The sequence below is a fragment of the Mobula hypostoma genome, chromosome 21 (genome assembly GCF_963921235.1).
Source record: "Mobula hypostoma chromosome 21, sMobHyp1.1, whole genome shotgun sequence".
Lineage (NCBI taxonomy): Eukaryota > Metazoa > Chordata > Chondrichthyes > Myliobatiformes > Myliobatidae > Mobula > Mobula hypostoma.
This window is the reverse complement of record NC_086117.1, coordinates 28,511,205-28,529,913: the sequence shown is the minus strand read 5'-3', so window position 1 is coordinate 28,529,913 and position 18,709 is coordinate 28,511,205. Positions and strand designations below refer to the sequence as shown.

Below are 18,709 nucleotides of genomic sequence, written 5' to 3'. Positions count from 1 at the left end.
TTCTGCTGGTGTCTGTATTGGGAAGGTTAGATGTGTGTTCTGTTGGTGTCTGTATTGGGAAGGTTTGAGTTGTGTTCTGCTGGTGACTGTATTGGGAAGGTTTGAGGTGTGTTCTGCTGGTGTCTGTATTAGGAAGGTTTGAGGTGTGTTCTGCTGGTGTCTGTATTGGGAAGGTTAGATGTGTGTTCTGTTGGTGTCTGTATTGGGAAGGTTTGAGTTGTGTTCTGCTGGTGACTGTATTAGGAAGGTTTGAGGTGTGTTCTGTTGGTGTCTGTATTAGGAAGGTTTGAGGTGTGTTCTGCTGGTGTTTGTATTGGGAAGGTTTGATGTGTGTGCTGTTGGTGTCTGTATTGGGAAGGTTTGAGGTGTGTTCTGCTGGTGACGTATTGGGAAGGTTTGAGGTGTGTTCTGTTGGTGTCTGTATTGGGAAGGGTTGAGGTGTGTTCTATTGGTGTCTGTATTGGGAAGGTTTGAGGTATGTTCTGCTGGTGTCTGTATTGGGAAGGTTTGATGTGAGTGCTGTTGGTGTCTGTATTGGGAAGGTTTGAGGTGTGTTCTGCTGGTGACGTATTGGGAAGGTTGGAGGCGTGTTGTCCTGGTCTCGGTACTGGGGTGATTGGAGCAGTGATCTCCAGGCCTCCGTTCCAGAACCAGCCTCTCTTAAGGTGGGAGAAGTTGTAAATAATCGACTGAACGCACACGCTTTCTCCTCGCGCTTTGCGAGTTAAGCAACTCCTCTCATTCCAGTCAATCACAGTGACTGCTGAAGCCTGTTGGGATTTTTTTTTAGTCGCTGTGACTATTCGCTGCAGCCTCGGGGAGTGTGGAGCCCAGCTCCGGGAGAGAGATCGCTCGCTAGGACATGCCTGGGAGTTTCACTGGAGAGACAAAGATGACAGAATGAATTCTCAGGTAAGACTGCTGACAGCGAAGCGGGGAGAGGAGTACGGTTCTCTGGAGTTGCGTGTAATGCTTTTTTTTTCCAGGGGAGTCTCGGCTGTTATGGTGGGGCGAATTTGCCTCTGCTGCCCCTGTTTGTTAGACTGGGCTGTGCGTTTGTTTGTCCTCTCTTGCAACACTGAATGTTGTACAAGTTTTATTTGGTCACACTGTTTGTACCGATTGCTCAATCGAGACCTTTACGTGAAAGGCTGAGCAAGCAAAAGCTCCAGCTGCTGTTTGCTGTACTGGAGAGGGTGGGGGATGGGTTCCTCCCAGTTTCGGCGCTCCGCACCACACACACCGCCTGAACTTTTAGTCTTCCAACACGCATTCAAAGAAAGCCCTTTTGTGCTGCGGCACTCCTGAGTTTAATAGGTATAAATATAGCTCCTGACTTCTCCAAGTCCATTTTTCCCAAAAGGGAGGGTTTCACTGTTTGTCTGAACAACTTTACAGTTGTGTACGAGTTGTGAGGAGAGAGAGACGTTTTAAACGGGAGAGCGCCATCCCGTAGATTTTTAACTCCTTATTTACAACTTGAGGATTTGTCCTCTATTTGGTCGCCGACGTCCGGCTGATTTGAGAATTAGGTTGAATAGCCTGGAGAGAAAGGAAAATGAGTTATGAAGATTTCATCTTGTCACGCTGCTGTCAGCAATGTTGAGACTTGAGATTGTAGCTCGTTTTATTCCAACCATAAAGTAGATTTGTACAAATATCTGGTGTGCAATGATAACGGAAATAACCGCACAGCGCTTCACTCCAAATTAACCGTGCAGTGACTGAGAGTGGGCGTTAAATACCAGCTGAGAATCCACGCCAATGTACAATCCATCTGCTATTTCTGGTGTTTTTGGCTGACGGTGGAGCATGCAGGGATCTTTATCTTCCGATGGGACTTTAATATCCCCCTCAACGCCGAAAGGCCTGATTTTTTTTCCAGGAGAGAAAACAAATCAGTGGGGTGATTTCGAAAGACACAGAGACACGCACGCCGGAGGACTGATGAAGGGTCTCGGCCCGTAAAGTCGACTGTTCATATCCCGCCGTAGTTGCTGCCTGGCCCTACTGAGTGCCCCCAGCATTGTGTGTGTGTGTGTGTTAGCCCAGATTTCCACCATCTACAATCTCTCTTGTGTCTAGGATGATTTTGAAATGTTCTATTGGGACGCCTGTTTTATATCCTCGCGAAAATTTACTTAGTCACAGGAGGCCATTCAGCCTTTTGAGCTTGGTATTGTTGTTGTTATTGTCACGCCTACTGTTTGCCATCCATCTAGAGGTGAACAGAGTGTAGTCCTGCTCTGTCAGTTATCAAGATTTGGTCTGATTGTAACCTCACCTTTGTATTCCTGTGTAGTCCTGATAACATTTTGCCTTCTTGCTTGTCAAGAATTTATCACCTTCTCACTTTATTCAAATACCTTACTTCCACTACTTTCTGTTTGAGGAAGAGAATTCAAAGTACTGGCTATCCTCAGTGAGGGGGTAAAAATCATGTCATCTGTGGAAAATGGGTGACCCCCTATTTTTTAAAGGGACTTCTGGTTCCAAATTCTCCCACATGAAGTAATGTCCTCTCCACATCCATCTTATAAAGCATGAGTTGCCAATCTTGTTTATGTCCTGGACCACTACCATTAAGCAAGAGGTCCGTGCACCCCAGGTTGGAAACCCTTGCTGGAAAGGGAAAAATTATTGTGGTTTAAGTTGCAATAGGGATTTTCATTTGATAGCATGTATGTGCACCTTGTACAGATCTGCATCTGGTCTGCTGATAGTGTGGGTGCCAGACACATTCTGTTCTCGTGACTTCACAATGAACGACCAACTGTGGTGTACTGTGTCCTTGAATACGGACGGCTGAACCATGGTGAAGGGGCTGCTGGCTTCTAGTGCCAATTCACATCAAGTAATTCTTTTAAGATTGCTCAAACCTTAAAACCCACTTCTTTGCATAATCTCAAAGCAGAAAAGAAAACACTGCTGATATTGCAAAACTGGTACAAAAATAAAGTCCTAAAGTACTTGGGCAGACCATGCAGAGGGAAAGGAACAGAACTGGTGTTTCAGACTGAAGACTTTTCATCAGGATGAGATGAAAAGTCATAGTTCTGAAGCATCAATTATTATTCTTTCTCCTCAGACACTTGCTGAGCTGCTGAGTGTTTCCAGTGCTTTCTCTTTTGATTCTTTTTGCCTGTCTCTAACTGAGGAGCAATGTCAGTTGTCTGCTAATGCCCCCATGAAGCACCTTGGGAGCCATTTGCTTATATTTGATTGTGCTACTCGGTCACTTGTGAATCTGCAGACGTGGGTATTGTTCCGTGGGCAAATGTGATCCCAAATAAACATCCTTCACCTGTGATCCCAGTTAGCGACAGTCCAAGTTCCAAGTAAATTCATTATCAAAGTACCCACATGACACCATATACTACCCTGAGATTCATTTTCTTGCAGGCATTCACAGTAGAACAAAGAAATACAATAGAATCAATGAAAAACTACACACAAAGACTAACAAGCAATCAATGTGCAATAGAAGACAAACAGTACAAATACAATAAAAACCCAATAATAATAAATAAATAATACTAAGAACATGGGTTGTAGAGTCCTTGAAAGTGAGTTGTATTCAGTGGTCAGTTCAGTGTCGTGGTGAGTGAAGTTATCCAAAACAACGCACCCAACAAAAAGTCAGTTGACTTTTCCATAGACCTGCTGAGTTCCTCCAGCGTTTTGTGTGCATTGCTTTGGATTTCCAGCATCTGCAGACTTCTTGGTATTAGTGAAGTGGTCCACGCTGGTTCGGGAGTCTGGTGGTTAGTTCTGTGGTTTCGCAGTCAAGCTTTGGTCTATCCTCACAGGGTATCATTTTGTGAAAGGTAGGCGTCATCTAACCAGTTGTCCCTTTTGCATCTCTTCCCCCAGTTTCTTCCATTATGTGTCACGTTGGATGATTATATACACTGCAACAATACAGCAGCAACAGCGAGTGTCCTTGAAGCCTGAAACTTAGTGAGAATCTGTACCCTTCTGGGAATTAGTTGCAGATTATTATTTATTAATATGTGGGGTTTTCCCATTACCAGATTTTCTTTACCACCTAATGATAGGATCTGCTTTCTTCAGAGAATCTGCAGAAGCTTCTGCAGAATTCGTTGATGAAATCTAGTTGCATTTTAACCTTTCCCCACTGAATCTGAGTGTTTCAATTCAATGATGTTTGTGAACAATTTGCAATAAAAACGTCTACTGCCGCTTCAGGTGGTGAGCTGCCTTCTTGAAGTTCTGCAGATCTTCCGGCGAGGGAGCCCTACAAGTGTGCCCCTGTCACCCGCGCTTTGTGGGTGCTGGTGCCTGTGGTGCCCCCACCCCGGTGGGAGTCAGCTAGTGAAACCTGCAGCCCAGATGGAGTCAGCACCTTGAGCGAGGGAGAGCAATAATGATGGGGGGAGGGAGGGAAGTGGGGGGAATGTGATGCTGAATTAAAAATTGGTGGCAGGCATGAAAACATGGCACAGCCGCCTGGTCTTGTTTTCAGTAAATATAGAGTGCGATCTGTAGCCATGCCTGCACTGTCACATGGTGCTGACTGGCTGACCCAGATTTTCACTTACTGCATAATCATGGGACGTGCTTCCTCCAGAGAGCCTGCAAAAGCTTTTGCAGGATTCATGGGTGAAGTTAAACTGTGTTTTACCCCTTTTGGATTTGCCCAAGTTTAAGACTTTATACTCGGTGAAGTTTAGAAAGCTATTCACACTAAGCACGCCCACTGCTACTTTATCAGAAAAAAAGTTTCCAACTGAATCAAATGGCAGGGATCTGTATTTACTGTAGATTTTGGACCTGTTGGGCTGTGTTATTCTGCCCTGTAAGGACAAAGCAAGCTGATTACACTAACCACTGATTCCCTTCACGGCTATTTTAGACTAATCATTACAGCCTCGGCATTCTGTTTGGCCCTGAGGTGAGCTTCCAACCACAGCGCATCCAAGTGTTTCCCAAAGCTTTCAAATTCTACTTGGAACATCATCTATGTCTACACGTTGGAAGAGTCTCCTTGACCGTCATGGTGTCCTGGCCATTTTTCCACACTTTATTAACCAGCTCATCCAAAGCTATGCTGCCTGTATCCTAATTCCCAACATAACCCATATCCCTATTACCTCTGTGCTCACTGACCTAGGTTGGCTCCTAGTCAGGAATCGTGTTCTATTTAAAACTCGCATCTTTGTTTTCCAAAGGCTTCATGGCATCGCCCCTCACTATTTCTGTAACTTTTTTCAGCCCTACAAGCCTCTGAAAGTTGTACTCCAACTATCTACTCAGTCTTAATTTCTTCAATTACGCTCAGTAATTCTGTCCGTGAACCTACCTCCATTCATCTCCTATTTTCTCACAGAGGCAGACTTTCTGTGACTTCATGCACTTTTGTCTGAAGCACTGTGGTGTGTTTTGTTTTGTTACAGTTATTATTATCGTGCATTATATATTTTGTGTAAATGAAGTATTTCAGGATGTATATTCCCAACCCCCTTTATATTGCAAAGAATAATTACTGGGACTGATTACTTTGTCTGTGTTAACACAAATATAAATTTTCAGGTGACACGATCAATGCAGTAATTTGTACTTTCCCCCCCCCTTGCCTCTCATTGTATGACAAGTGGAAATATCACCACCAGTTGGCAGGAATGGTATTTCATGTCTCGTTATTCTGCTGCTGAGATTAGTTGTCCCTTAAAGGCTGCACATGTGGGAATAGCACAGACACCTGGCTCAATCACTTATATAAATCTTTCTTTGCTGCTGGAGTTGAAATTTGCAAAACACGTTACAATCAGAATCAGGTTTATTATCACCGGCATGCGTCGTGAAATTTGTTGACTTAGCAGAAGCAATACAATGATAATATAGAAAGAAAAATAAATATATAAGTGAATCAATTACAGTAGTGGTGTGTGTGTATGTGTATATGTATGAATATATATGAATCGATTAAAAATAGTGCAAAAACAGAAATAATATACCTGTATATTAAAAGAAAATGAAGTAGTGTTCATAGATTCAACGTCCATTTAGGAATCGTATGGCAGAGGGGAGGAAGCTGTCCTGAATCGCTGAGTATGGGCCTTCAGGCTTCTGTACCTCCTTCCTGACGGTAACGATGAGAAAAGAGCATGCCCTGGGTGATAGGGAGTCCTTAATAATGGTTGTCGCCTTCCTGAGGCACATCACTCTTCGAAGGTGTCTTGGATACTATACCCAAGGTGGAGCTGACTAATTTTACAACTCTCTGTAGCTCCTTCAGTCCTGTGCAGTAGCACCAACACCCCCCCCCCACCCCCCCAATACCAGACGGTGTTGCAGCCAGTTAGAATGCTCTCCACGTTACATCTATAGAAGTGGATTCAGGTTCCAGGTCAAAAGTACTCAGCTTTAAGTAATTAGCTTTTCCCTTTTTGGTTAAAAAAATATTTTGGACTAGGACCATAATACATCTAATGAATTATATACAATATTCATAAATCTCAGTAAGGTAAGAAAATTAACATCTGCATGCAATTTTTATTAATTTTTCCCATACTTTTAATTTCTCTATTTATTCTGATACTCCCTGTGAACATTGGTCATACTGTAATTCAGTATTTTGGCTGAGTTGCACACTTGTGAAGATTCAACTCTTGTTACAAATCCTGACTCCAAGATCTAATCTAGCTTCACACCAAGTAAAACACCAGTGGAATTCCAGGCGGGCAGTGCTAATACAGCCCTGGGTGCTGGGGGAAGTGCTGTACCCACGAAAACATGCGCGAGTGAGCGCTGTCAGAAAGAGTACTGAAAGAGCTCTGAACCATTGGAATGACTTTAAAGTTATGGGCCAGTCTCAAAGGGGCGGGGGGGGGGCTACATTGTTATTGAAGGTGCCATCTGTTGGATAAAATTTTCAACTGGGGTGTGATTTATATTCTCAGGTGAAGAAGAAAAGGAAAGTATTTCCCCCTCGATGAATTTCACTTGGTTGGTTTAACTGTTCATTTGCCTTATTTATGTTTCTAAATTCCATACATCTGTCCTATTGATTTATGTAACAATAGACAATAGTCTTCTGAGAAATTTCATGTGTGTAGAATTTTGTTTTCATCATTCGGAAAGAGACAATAAAGTGCTATGTTGGGCAAGCCAATTTCCTGCTGAAGCTTTTAAAATTCTTGAACTGAGGAGAAGATGGCGGCGCGACACAGCGCGCAGCAGCCACTCCAGTGATGATGTCTGTTATCTGTCAAGTAGGGTGCCCTGCACAATTCTGATTTGATGGAGGCAGACGTGAGAGCACGGAGGAACATCTGGTGAAACTTCTGAAATGCCTGTTTCGCTGCCGCTGCTACTGTGTGATCCAGAATCTCCGGAGAGGAAGGCCCCGAGTCCTCGGCTTTGCTTGTTGCTCGGCGGCCGGGGCGGGGTCGAAGCGCTCGGCAGAGATGGTGCTCAGTGTCGGAGGGCTGGTCGGAGACTCGAAGTTTTCGGACGGACTCAGAGTCGGACTGTGGCCGGGTGCTTCCAGGGTGCTGCATCGGCAAGTTTGCGGCGCTGGAGGCTCATGGCAGAGAGAGTTTCTCCCTTCTACCGTCTGCATGAGATGTTGGGGCTATCGGGACTTGAGACTTTTTTTGAGGGGTGTGCCCATGGTCTGCTCTTATCAAATTACAGTATTGCTTTGCACTGTTGTAACTATATGTTATAATTATGTGGTTTTTGTCAGTTTTAGTCTTGGTCTGTTCTATGTTTCTGTGATACCATACTGGAGGAACATTGTATCATTTCGTAATGCATGCATTACTAAATGACAATAAACGAGGACGGAGTGTCCTCATAATCTAATCTAATTTGAGATTTCTGGAATTTTACCAGACAGAGGTCAGTAGGATTTCTCATTGAATCTGAAGCCGGAGCGTAGAATCAGGTCTGGAGCCTTGTTGGATCTGGTAGGGTTTGTGCTCAGAGTTCGAAGTAAATTTATTATCAAAGTTCATGTATGTCACTATATTCTACCCTGAGCTCATTTTTGTGCAGGCATTCACAGTAGAACAGAGAAATGCAACAGTGAAAAACTACACACAAAGACTGACAAACTGAGGTGGAAAAGAAAAACTGTGCAAATACGAGAAAAACACATCAAAATGATAATAAATAAATAATACTGAGAACACGCGTCCTTGAAAATGAGTCCATAGGTTGTGGCATCAGTTCATGCTGCTGGTACAACCAATTAGACATTAAACACAGCAGATCAGGGAGCAGCGGTGGAGAGAGAGACAAGGTTAACGTTTCGTATTGATAATCTTTTATTAGCTCATTGAGCTGAGACATTAGCTCTGTTACTCTCTCCACAAGTCATGCCTTACCTGATTATTGGCAGCCCCTGTTTTTACGCTGTCCTAATGGGTATCCCGAGCTCTGATTGGTTTAGCGAACCCTCAGGGGATCAGCTTCCTGGCTCCAAATCCTTGGCCTTGTCAATGCCAGGGTGGCAAATGGCATTCCCTAGGGTTTCAGGCTGGATTGGCAGTTATTCATTTGATTCATAGTTCTATCCATTCACTGCTCTACAGTGGGATGCGAATAGCTATCAATTCATTATGACAAACTTCAGACAGGATTAGAAGATAAGAAGTGAGTGCAGGAGTAGACCATCTGGTCTGTTGGGTATGCTCTGCCATGGCTGATCTGGCCATGGGCTCAGGTTTACCTACCTGCCCTTTCTCCATAACCCTTATTGCAAGGATCTCTCCAGCCGAGTCATAAATAGGTTTAATGAGGTAGCCTCTACTGCCTTCCTGGGCAGAGAATTCTACAGTTCTGTTACTCCCTTAGGTCGGCTGGTGGCGCAGTGCGATCAGCACCGGGCTCAAGAACGGAGGTTCCTGAGTTCAATCCAGTGACAGACTGCTCCCGAGCGCGCTCTCCATCCGTGCTGGGTTGATATCGAGCTCGCAACTCGACCTCGTAAAAGAAAACACTGCCACCTCCAGTTTAAACTCCCGCTCGGAATATTGTGGAGGATCAAATACAAAATACAAATATTCTCTGGGAAAAGGTTTTTCCTCTTCACTGTCCTAAATTTATTCTCTCTAACCGAGAGGCTATGTCCCCCAATTCTAGTCTCATTTACCAGTGGAAACAACTTTCCTATCTCTATCTTATCTATTCCTTTCGTAGTTTCGTATGTCTATATAAAGTGTCCTCACATTTTCCTGAACTCCTGTGAGTATGTTCCCAGATAACTCAATTCCTCCTCATTTCTGGAATTAACCTGGTAAACTTCAGCACCATCCCAAAGCCAATATGTCTTTCCTCAAGTAAGGAGACAGGAGCTGTGTGCAGTACTCCACCTGTTCCCTCATGCCTGTGTGGTCTGTGACCCATATGTGGTATCAGACCTGTATCAATCAGCCTAATATTTTACAGTGAAAAGCGGCTGAACACTGGCATAGTACTTCTGTGTTTTCAGTGCTTGTTGGGTACATTCCACTACATTTTAATATCGGAGTGATGTCAGTTTAGACTGTGGAATTGGATTTGCTCTCAGGGCAGAGTCTCAGCATTAACTCTTTTCGGACAGTGCAGAGGATGGGCTGATTTGCTTGTTGTGGGTGCAGTGTTTAATGGGGATTTGTGGTGTGTGGGTTGGTAGATGGGCAAATCCGTCCTGAGCTGCTTTCTACCAGGTTGTGAGCCCTTTAAGTTCAGCATGTGGAAACTTCAAAGGATCGTGAGTTGCAGAGTCAGATGCACATGGGAGCAAGGATTGCTATTTATGACGAGGCGCTCCGCTGGGAATGTTCCTGATTAAGTGGAAGCAAAAGGCTGTGCTGAGGATACTTTTGCTGTGTGATTTCTGACCTCCCTGTGAACTCCTTGCCATTCCTTGATCTGGTGCCTGCATTGACTTCTCCTTTTCAAAGGTTTGGCTTGCCAAAGCAGCATACGGGCAGTCACAAGGCTGAGCTGGAACTTCTTGCTGAAATATCTCAGACAGCTCGTCTCCCTGAGAGGGAAGTAGTAGGGTATCACTCAGATCTCTGGGGTGGAGTGGGAGGGTGGACTTAGTGGGCATGGTAGAATTTGGCATTCATACAAAGAAGAGCAGCGTGTCTCTCACTCGTCTCTCCGCCCCGCCCCCATGTCCCTGGGGCGTACGGTTAGTCCATTTCTCAGGTTCATCTCTATGGGTTAGTTCAGACTGAGGGTCTCGGAGAGCCCACACCCTGACTCGACACCGAACGTGGAATAGGCATGAGGGTGCTGAGTGAATGATTACTCACCATCTTTAAAAAAAAATGCCCGCCTATTTCAGTCTTCCCTGTTTGCAGCAAGTACAGACTTCATTTCAACAATGAAAAAGCCTCAAATAAAAAGCAAAGGGTTACACCCTAGAGGATCTAATGGAGGGTTCCTGGGAATAGATAGAATAATGAGACCCAGGAATATGTTGAACACTGGGCTCTGTATGGTGCTGTGCAAATCCACTCCACCCTGACCTGTTTGGGCTGAAGTCATCACCAGGTACTTCTGCACTGGAAGTATGATGCTGGGAACTATTTATTTGATAAAGGCAAGAATTTCCCCATGCCAGGCCCTGCAGACAGCCTAGACTGTTTCACCTTGAATAGATCTGGATCTGTCAGATGCAACTGGGGAAGTGATTAATGTTACAGTAGACCTTTCTAGTCTTTTTGGGTTTGGCTACGTTTTGGTCATCATTTGATTATAAAACCCACAATAGAAAACTACACAATGCCAGAAGGCATATGTAGAGAGTGGACTGAATCAGCTTTTTAAGGTTGGTGACCTTTCCACGATCCTAAGCAGAGGTCTTGGGTTCATCTTCAAGTGTTCCCATCTCAGGAAATTTTGAACCAAGACCAGGCCCACACTCCACCAAGCAGCACCACAACACCCGTAATCTTCCCATGTCTTTACTTGCATGATTAAGATGCAAAGAACCAGCATCCAGACCTTCGATGAAGCACCGAGGAAGGCCTGACCATAAGACACTACCAGCAGCTCAGGCGCTTGGCTAACTTTGTTCCAGTCTGTTGATTATAAAAGTCGCAACAGATTGTCGGAGTGAGACAGAAAAAAAGTTAACAAAAAAGAACTAAAACATTTTAATAATTTGAAAAAATATAAGCAAAGAAATATTTAAAAATGTATATAATTAGCATTTTCCTCTGCTTCCTGACTAGTAGCATACAATCTGATTGAAATCATTGGTTTCACCAATCCTGTCAAAGAACTGGCCTGGCATAGAATCCAAGAGTGTAGTAATAGGGAATCTCACTGAGATTGGCCTCCACCTTCCAAATCTGTAAGTAGAGCCAGGATTTTTTTTTTGTTTGATAGTGTATTCATAGATGTCTTGTACTTGCTGCTGTTTGAACTGCCAAATGTTGGTTCTGTTCAGCAGAAGCCAGTGAGGTCTGGCCTTATGTGGAGTTACTCCTCTGCTGCCTTCATCTCCATGGCAACTTGCATGGCTAGCAATTTTTACCCACACAGTGCATCCTTTCTCTTGTTTTCGGAACTGGTGATCTGCATGAACACCTTGTTCTAGCCTTGTATCATCTTTCAATGGTGATGTAAGATTGTCCACTTGAAAGCTTTGCTGGATGTCCTGCTCAATATTTCCACCAATTTCTGTTTTCATTTTTGTTTTGCTTTCCTATCATTATTTACATGTAAGGTGGGGTGGGAGGAAGATCTTATTGAAACCTATAAAATATTGAAAGGCTGAGATAGTGTGGATGTGGAGAGGATTTTCCTACAGTGGAAGTCTCGGACCAGAGGACACAACCTCAGATTATACTGATGTCCCTTTGGAACACAGAGATGAGAGTTAATTTATTTAGCCATTGGGAGTGAATCTGTGGAATTCATTACCACAGATGGCTGTGGAAGCCAAACCATTCGGTATATTTGAAGTGCAAGTTGATAGTTTCTTGATTAGTAGGGGTGTCAAAAGTTACAGGGAGAAGATGGGGCGAGAAGGATAATAAATCAGCCATGATGGAATGGCGGAGCAGACTCAATGGGCTAAAAAGCCTAATTCTGCTCCCATGTCTTATGGTCTTTAATAGAAGCCGATTATTTCAGTGATTTTTTTGATTTGTACAAATAGAGTGGTATGATTAATTCACAATATCTGATCCTTCCCAGTTAAATTCTTCACTTAGTACTTATAGAATGAGAGAGGAGAAGTGAGTTTTCCCATTGTCGGTCAGTGTTTACATCAGTCCCTGTTGCGGAACCTTGTATCACTCAGCTTGTTAATTGAGTGAGTTAACAGCTTCACCCGCAATTTAATTGCATTCTTTTAATCTTTAATGACCTGGAAGTGAAGCAGAACAGAAGAATTGCAGCCCCCAGGTGTAATGCACACAGCACCTTGCTTATCGCATTAGTTCTGCTCTGGTGCTTGTCTAGAGCTCAGTGCAAGCTGTTATGGGTGACATTTGCGATTAGCTCGATTGCCTTCCTTATTTGTATACCTTGAAGCTTAGGGTATTGTTAATGTGGATGGGATGTTGAGGGAAGTAGCTGTGACTTCTAAAGTCATATTATTTTAATAGATCAGGGTTCAGAGAAGGCGGCTGGGGAAGGGATGTAGGACAGTTATGAACTGGGAGGGGGCGAATGCAACACTTTAATGCCTCTATCATCAGTGACACTGTCCTCAAGTGGCCCTCTTGCAATATTCTTGCAGCTGCATTGGTGCAGTCAGCCTAGGCTCCACGGCTGACAACTGAGCCACAACCCAGTGACTGCGCTGGAGAATGGAGGAAACTGAAGGGTAGAAAGCTCGAGATTCCTAGCCTTGGTGGCTGTTCCGTAACCAAAGAGCAAAAAAAAAGATGGAGTTTGCAAATCTGAGATAAAATAGAAAATTCTGGAAATACTGAACTGTTTAATCAACATCTGTTGAAAGAGTGAGAAAGTTGATATTTTAGGTGGTTGACCTTTCGTCAAAGCCATGAGAACAAGGCATGTTGTAAGTTGCAGAGAAGGACGATGGATGTGGAGAACCAGTGATAGAGTAGAGACTGAATAACACAAAGGCTGGTGGCATCGGCTGAGCAAAAGTTATTTTTTGATCAAAGCTGATCCTTCCTCAAGGAGGTATAAATAAGAGACTGACAAGGAGAGACGGGAAAGGGAGGAATGCGAGAATTATGGGATTTATCATTTCTAAAATCAAAGACAGTGCTGAGGTACTCAGAGGTCAGCAACAATCAGAGAGAAAGTATCCTGATTTATTATTAAAGTCCTGTAATGTTTATGCATGTTAACTGATCCTGCATTAGAACACAGAAAGAACCAGATGGGGAGTTGTGCAGCTCCCCACTCCTGTGTTAGACCCAGGGAAATGAAGCAGCACTTCCACACTCAATCATTGTCCAGTGATCTCAGTTTCACCTCCTGCCAGCATTCTCCCTCCTTGCTTGATATTTCCAATACTTTTATCATCTCTGGTCCTCCTGTCAACACGATGTGCAGCGTGTCCATAACTTGTCCATAGCACCTGAGCCATTCTGCAAAGTTCCCCAACCAAAACTGGTTGCAAGGTTAAAATCATCCTCTCTCTCCCCAGCCACCTCATCAATATTTTGTCTATGCTTGACCGTTGAGCCTTCATTACTGCCTGTGCCTTTTCCTGTTCAGCTCTAGAGACTGGCCTTCAGTCATTTATGTCCTTACAATTATTTTATCTGCAGATGTCCCTCTCTTTTTCTGTCGTTGCACTTCTTCCTCCCTTAACACTTCTACTTTCTTTATCTCACTTCAGCCAACACTTGTGTTTTTCTCTCCTCTCTCCCGTCATGGAATGGAGGTGTTGGTGGTGAGCACACTGCTTACTACCCATCCATGATTCTCTGAACTGGTGTGATCAAGCCTACTGGCAGTCCACCTGCGATTGGAATACAAGGGTTCTGCTCCTGCCACTGTCTGTAGGGAGTTTCTACTTTCTCCCTGTGACCTCGCGGGTTTCCTCCAGGTGCTCTGGTTTCCTCCCGCATTCTATAAGTTGTGGGCACTCTACCTTTGCACCACATGTGCTGCCCACCCCCCCCCAGCACATCCTCTGACTCTGTTGACGCAAGTGATGCATTTCGCTGTACTGTATGTTTTGATGTAGATGTGGAAAATAAAGCTAATCTTTAATGTTTAATTTCATGGTGTTGGTAGTGAGGAGATTGCATTATTTGACCCAGCATTAATAAAGGAATGTGTTAGCGCATGGCCAAGTGGTTAAGGTGTCGGTCTAGTAATCTGAAGGTTGCTAGTTCGAGCCTCAGCTGAGGCAACGTGTTGTGTCCTTGAGCAAGGCACTTAACCACACATTGCTCTGCAACGACACCAGTGCCAAGCTGCATCAGCTCTAGTGCCCTTCCCTTGGACAACATCGGAGAAGGGAGACTTACAGCATGGGCAACTGCCGGTCTTCCATACAACCTTGCCCAGGCCTGCGCCCTGGAAACCTTCCAAGGCCCAAATCCATGGTCTCACGAGACTAACGGATGCCTATATATATAGTCAGCATCAAGTGTGACTTGGATGATTCCTGACATTGCTGATCCACTGAGTAGAAAGGGTATTGATCACTTAAAAGTGAATCTGCACTGACCTGTCCTCATGGAATGGTCATCACTTGCCACATGCTTGGCAAATATTATCCATGACGTATTGGTTTGCATGGATTGCTTAATCATTGGAAGAGCTATGAGTTAACGAATAGATTTGCATTTATGTAGCACCTTCCATGATATTCTGACAGGCTGCATCACTGTCTAGTATGGGGGGTGTGGAGGGTTGGGGGGGGGTGCTACTGCACAGGACCAAAAGAAGCTGCAGAGGGTTGTAAATTTAGTCAGCACCATTTTGGGTACTAGCCTACAAAGTACCCAGGGCATTCCCCTATCTCTCTTTTACCATCAGGTAGGAGGTACAGAAACCTGAAGTCCCACACTCAGTGATTCAGGAACAGCTTCTTCCCCTCTGCCATCCGATTCCTAAATGGATGTTGAATCCATGAAAACTACCTCACTTTTTAATAATATATATTATTTCTGTTTTTTGCACGATTTTTAATCTATTCAATATATGTATATTGTAATTGATATACTTATTGTTACTATTTTTCTCTTCTGTATTATGTATTGCATTGAACTGCGGCTAAGTTAACAAATTTGACACACGTGCCGGTGATAATAAACCTGATTCTGATGAAACCTGATTTACTCTGGGTGCTTCGTTTTTCTCCCATACTCCCAAGGGCTGTTAGTAGGTTCACTGGTCACTGTGAATTGTCTTGCGATTAGGCTTGGGTTAAAAATAGGTGGGTTGCTGGGCAGCACAGCTTGTTGGGCTACAAGGGTCTGTCCACGGTGTATCTCTAAATAAATAAATACAACCAACAACTATTCATGACTAGATCATCTATTTTTGTGATGCTGCATGGGTTCTAGATGTAGCAGAGTTAAGTCTGAGGTATTATTAGTGAATATTTTCTTTCCCAACTTTGGTAGAGAGGAAGTTGAACATGAAGCTGCTGAAAAAAATTGGATCGAAAATATTGTCTGTAGGAACTTTGTGATGCTGCACTGGGTCATTGTTGATTGGCCTCTGACAATCATAGCCATGTATCGGATATGACTCTTATGATTCCCAGTGATCTCTGTTACTCTGGGGATGCTTGGTTTCATATTGCACTGGCTTTTCAAGCATTCAATATTCCAGCACAGGTCGGTGAAGTCTGGAATACTTCAAAGTTCAAAGTAATTTTATTATCAAAGTACATGTATGGTGCCATATACTACCCCGAGATTGATTTTCTTTCAGACTTTCACAGTAGAACAAAGAAATACAATAGAATTAAAGAAAAACTACACTTAAGTGAAGACTGACAAACAACAGATGTGCAAAGAAGACAATCTGTGCAAATCTGTAACTAATACTGAGAACAAGAGTTGTAGAGTCCTTGAATGTGAGTCCGTAGGTTGTGGAGTCTGTTCAGTGTTGGGGTGAGTGGTTATCCATGCCAGTTCAGGGGCCTGGTGGTTGAACTGTGCCTGAACCTGATGGTGTGGGGCTTAAGGCTCTTGTACCTCCTTCCTTATGGCAGCAGTGAGAAGAGAACATGGCCCGGTTGGTGGGTTCCTTGATGATGGATGCCAATTCCTTGTAGTAGTATTCCTTGTAGATATGCTCATATACTGGGGAGGGCTTTTCCTGTGATGGTCTGGGCTGTTTCCACTACTTTCTGTAGTCTTCTCCATTCTTGGACATTGGTATTTCTGTACCAGGCCAAGATGCAACCAGTCAGGATCATCTCCACTGTGCATTCATGGAAGTTTGTCAAAGTTTTAGATGACATGCCAAATCTGCGTAATGTTATAAAAAGGTAGAGCTGCTAGTGTGCCTTCTTTGTAATGGCACTTACTGGTGGTCCCAGAACCAATCCTCTGATGCGATAATGCCAAGGAACTTACAATGACCATCTTCACCACTGATTCCCTAATGCGGACTGCCTCACACGCATCCATTCTTTCCCCTCCTGTTGTTGATAATCAGGTCCTTGGTTTTGCTGATGTTGAGTGAGAGAATGTTGCTGTGGCACTACAACTGGGAAAATGCTCTGTTAAAGTGCGAACTGAACATTGATGGCTGGGTATGAAACATTGGTTTTGTTCATATCAATGTGGGAAGAACTTTAAGCTGTATAGCCATGTTAAAGGGATAGTAGATAATTGCTATAATTATGGTCTACTAATCTAGTTGGTAGTGAGCGTCAGGAAAAGCAAAATATCATGGATACTGGATATCACCTTGGGTAGATGAAGTTTCAACAGACCAGGAGAAAGTTGGAGTTTAAGTTGGCATGTTCGTGGTGAAGTTGAGGTAAGTCGAGCGGAGGAGAGGCAGATTCAAGGCCTGTCCACCTAGACTGAGAGTGAGGTAGATTGATCAAAGTGCCAGGCCAATTTGGAAAGGTCAGGCATGTGCCGAAACTATTGTAATGTGAGCATTATTAAAAGTAAGTTAACACTAATTAGGATAATGGGGGGGGGTTTTAACTTCTGTACTTTTTACTTCCGGTGGGCTTTGTATATAGTGTGCCTGCCATGCCGTACGGGTTGTGAAAGCCTCTCTAGATATATATATCAGACACACACACACACACACACACACACACACACACACACACACACACACACACACAATGGTTTTGTTGTTTCTTGGGCATGAAGTTGTCGAGTGTGCCTTTTTCAAAGTAGAAGTTACTACAGAAACATCATGGTGGGGCCCAGGCCCAGAGCGTATCGATGTGACAGAGCCTAGGTTTTAGGGCGATGTTTGGACTATTTAAATGCCAGGCCAGATGGATGGAAAGGGCAGGGTGTCAGGACCAGAGGCAAAGGTCAGGCCAGTTCTGCTCACTGCGCTGCAACGTTTACTCCACTCTGCACTGAGCTGAGGCTGAGGCCTGCTGCAGGCTTCATGTCTGAGGAATATTTGCTTACTTTTATTGTTTGCACATTTTGTTGTTTTTCTTTCTCGCTGCACATTGGGTATTTGACTGTCTTTTTTAATGGGTTCTTGTAGATTTCTTTGTTTTGTAGCTACCTGTAAAAAGACAAATCTCAAGGTTGTATAATGTATATGTACTTTGACAATAAATGTACTGTGAACTTTCATAAGTTTTAGTTTGGAGGTGCTGATGAGGAGGGTGGGAAGAAAGAAATTCTGTGATATGGTGGAAGGCAAGTCTGTGAATGTGAAAGGGATGCTGGTAATTAAGGACAAGTAGCATTAGATTGACAAAGAAAATTAAAGCTGCTGGAGTTATTCATTCACACTGACATATGAACAGAACAAATATTTCACTCATCAATGTCCAGCTTGCATTTTACCAGAGCCAAGTTGTGCTGCCACAACAACATCTTGCTCAATGTCAGCAAAACCAGAGCTGATTTTTTTACTATCGGAGGAAAGAAAGAGAATTAATGTTCGCGGGGTTTATTTTCAGAACAGCGAATAGACATAACATAGTTTTAAAAAATGCAGAGAACGGGTGAAGAAGAAAGATAGCAGTGGGAAATGTATGTGATAGAATAGAAAACAGAACAAAACAAATGATGCAGAGCTCCGATGTTGCAATACAAAATGACTACTTGAAATTTCCAAGGGTGTTCTGGGAGAATGGAGTTGCAGGTTGCGGGGGGGTTGTCAAGGGCTTTTCATGGACATCTGTTGCTAAGCTATCTTTTGGGATGAATGTGGAGAGATCAAGGATTAGGGTAGAACATGGCAGGAGGAAATGGCATTGATGAAGTCATCATTGTGCGGGAGAAACGGAGAGGGGGGGTCCTGTGACCCACTGAGTGGTGTTTGGACTCAACTGCCGAGGGAGAAAATTGATTTAATAGTTGACCTTTCATCAGAACTGGGAAACGCTGGAAATGAAACAAATTTTTAGTTGAATAAATCAAGCCCTGATAAAGGGCCCGGCCTGAAACACGGTCTGTTTATTCCCCTCCATAGCTGCTGTCCAATCTGCTGAGTTCCTCCAGCACTTCTTATATGTGGACTCAACAATGGAACTGTTTCTGGCAACCAAAAGTTTCAGCATTTCTTATTTCAAATGTGTAGAATTTCTGCCACCGACTTTTAGGTAATTTCTGATTTTTGTTCAACATTT

The 18,709-nt window shown here is 43.6% G+C and overlaps 1 protein-coding gene across 7 annotated transcripts in view; it reads left to right on the top strand.

The window, feature by feature from the left end:
- Positions 1-600: 600 nt before the first annotated feature.
- The window catches only part of LOC134359917 (retinoic acid receptor RXR-alpha-A-like), a 144,790-nt gene continuing 126,681 nt past the window's right edge, over positions 601-18,709 (top strand). For 2 of the 7 annotated variants that reach the window (XM_063073762.1, XM_063073759.1), the window contains exon 1: positions 601-912. The gene's annotated coding sequence lies outside the window, so the exon portion shown is untranslated. The remainder of the gene's footprint in view (positions 913-18,709) is intronic. The other 5 variants (XM_063073764.1, XM_063073767.1, XR_010021222.1 and 2 more) reach the window with 5 other exon arrangements.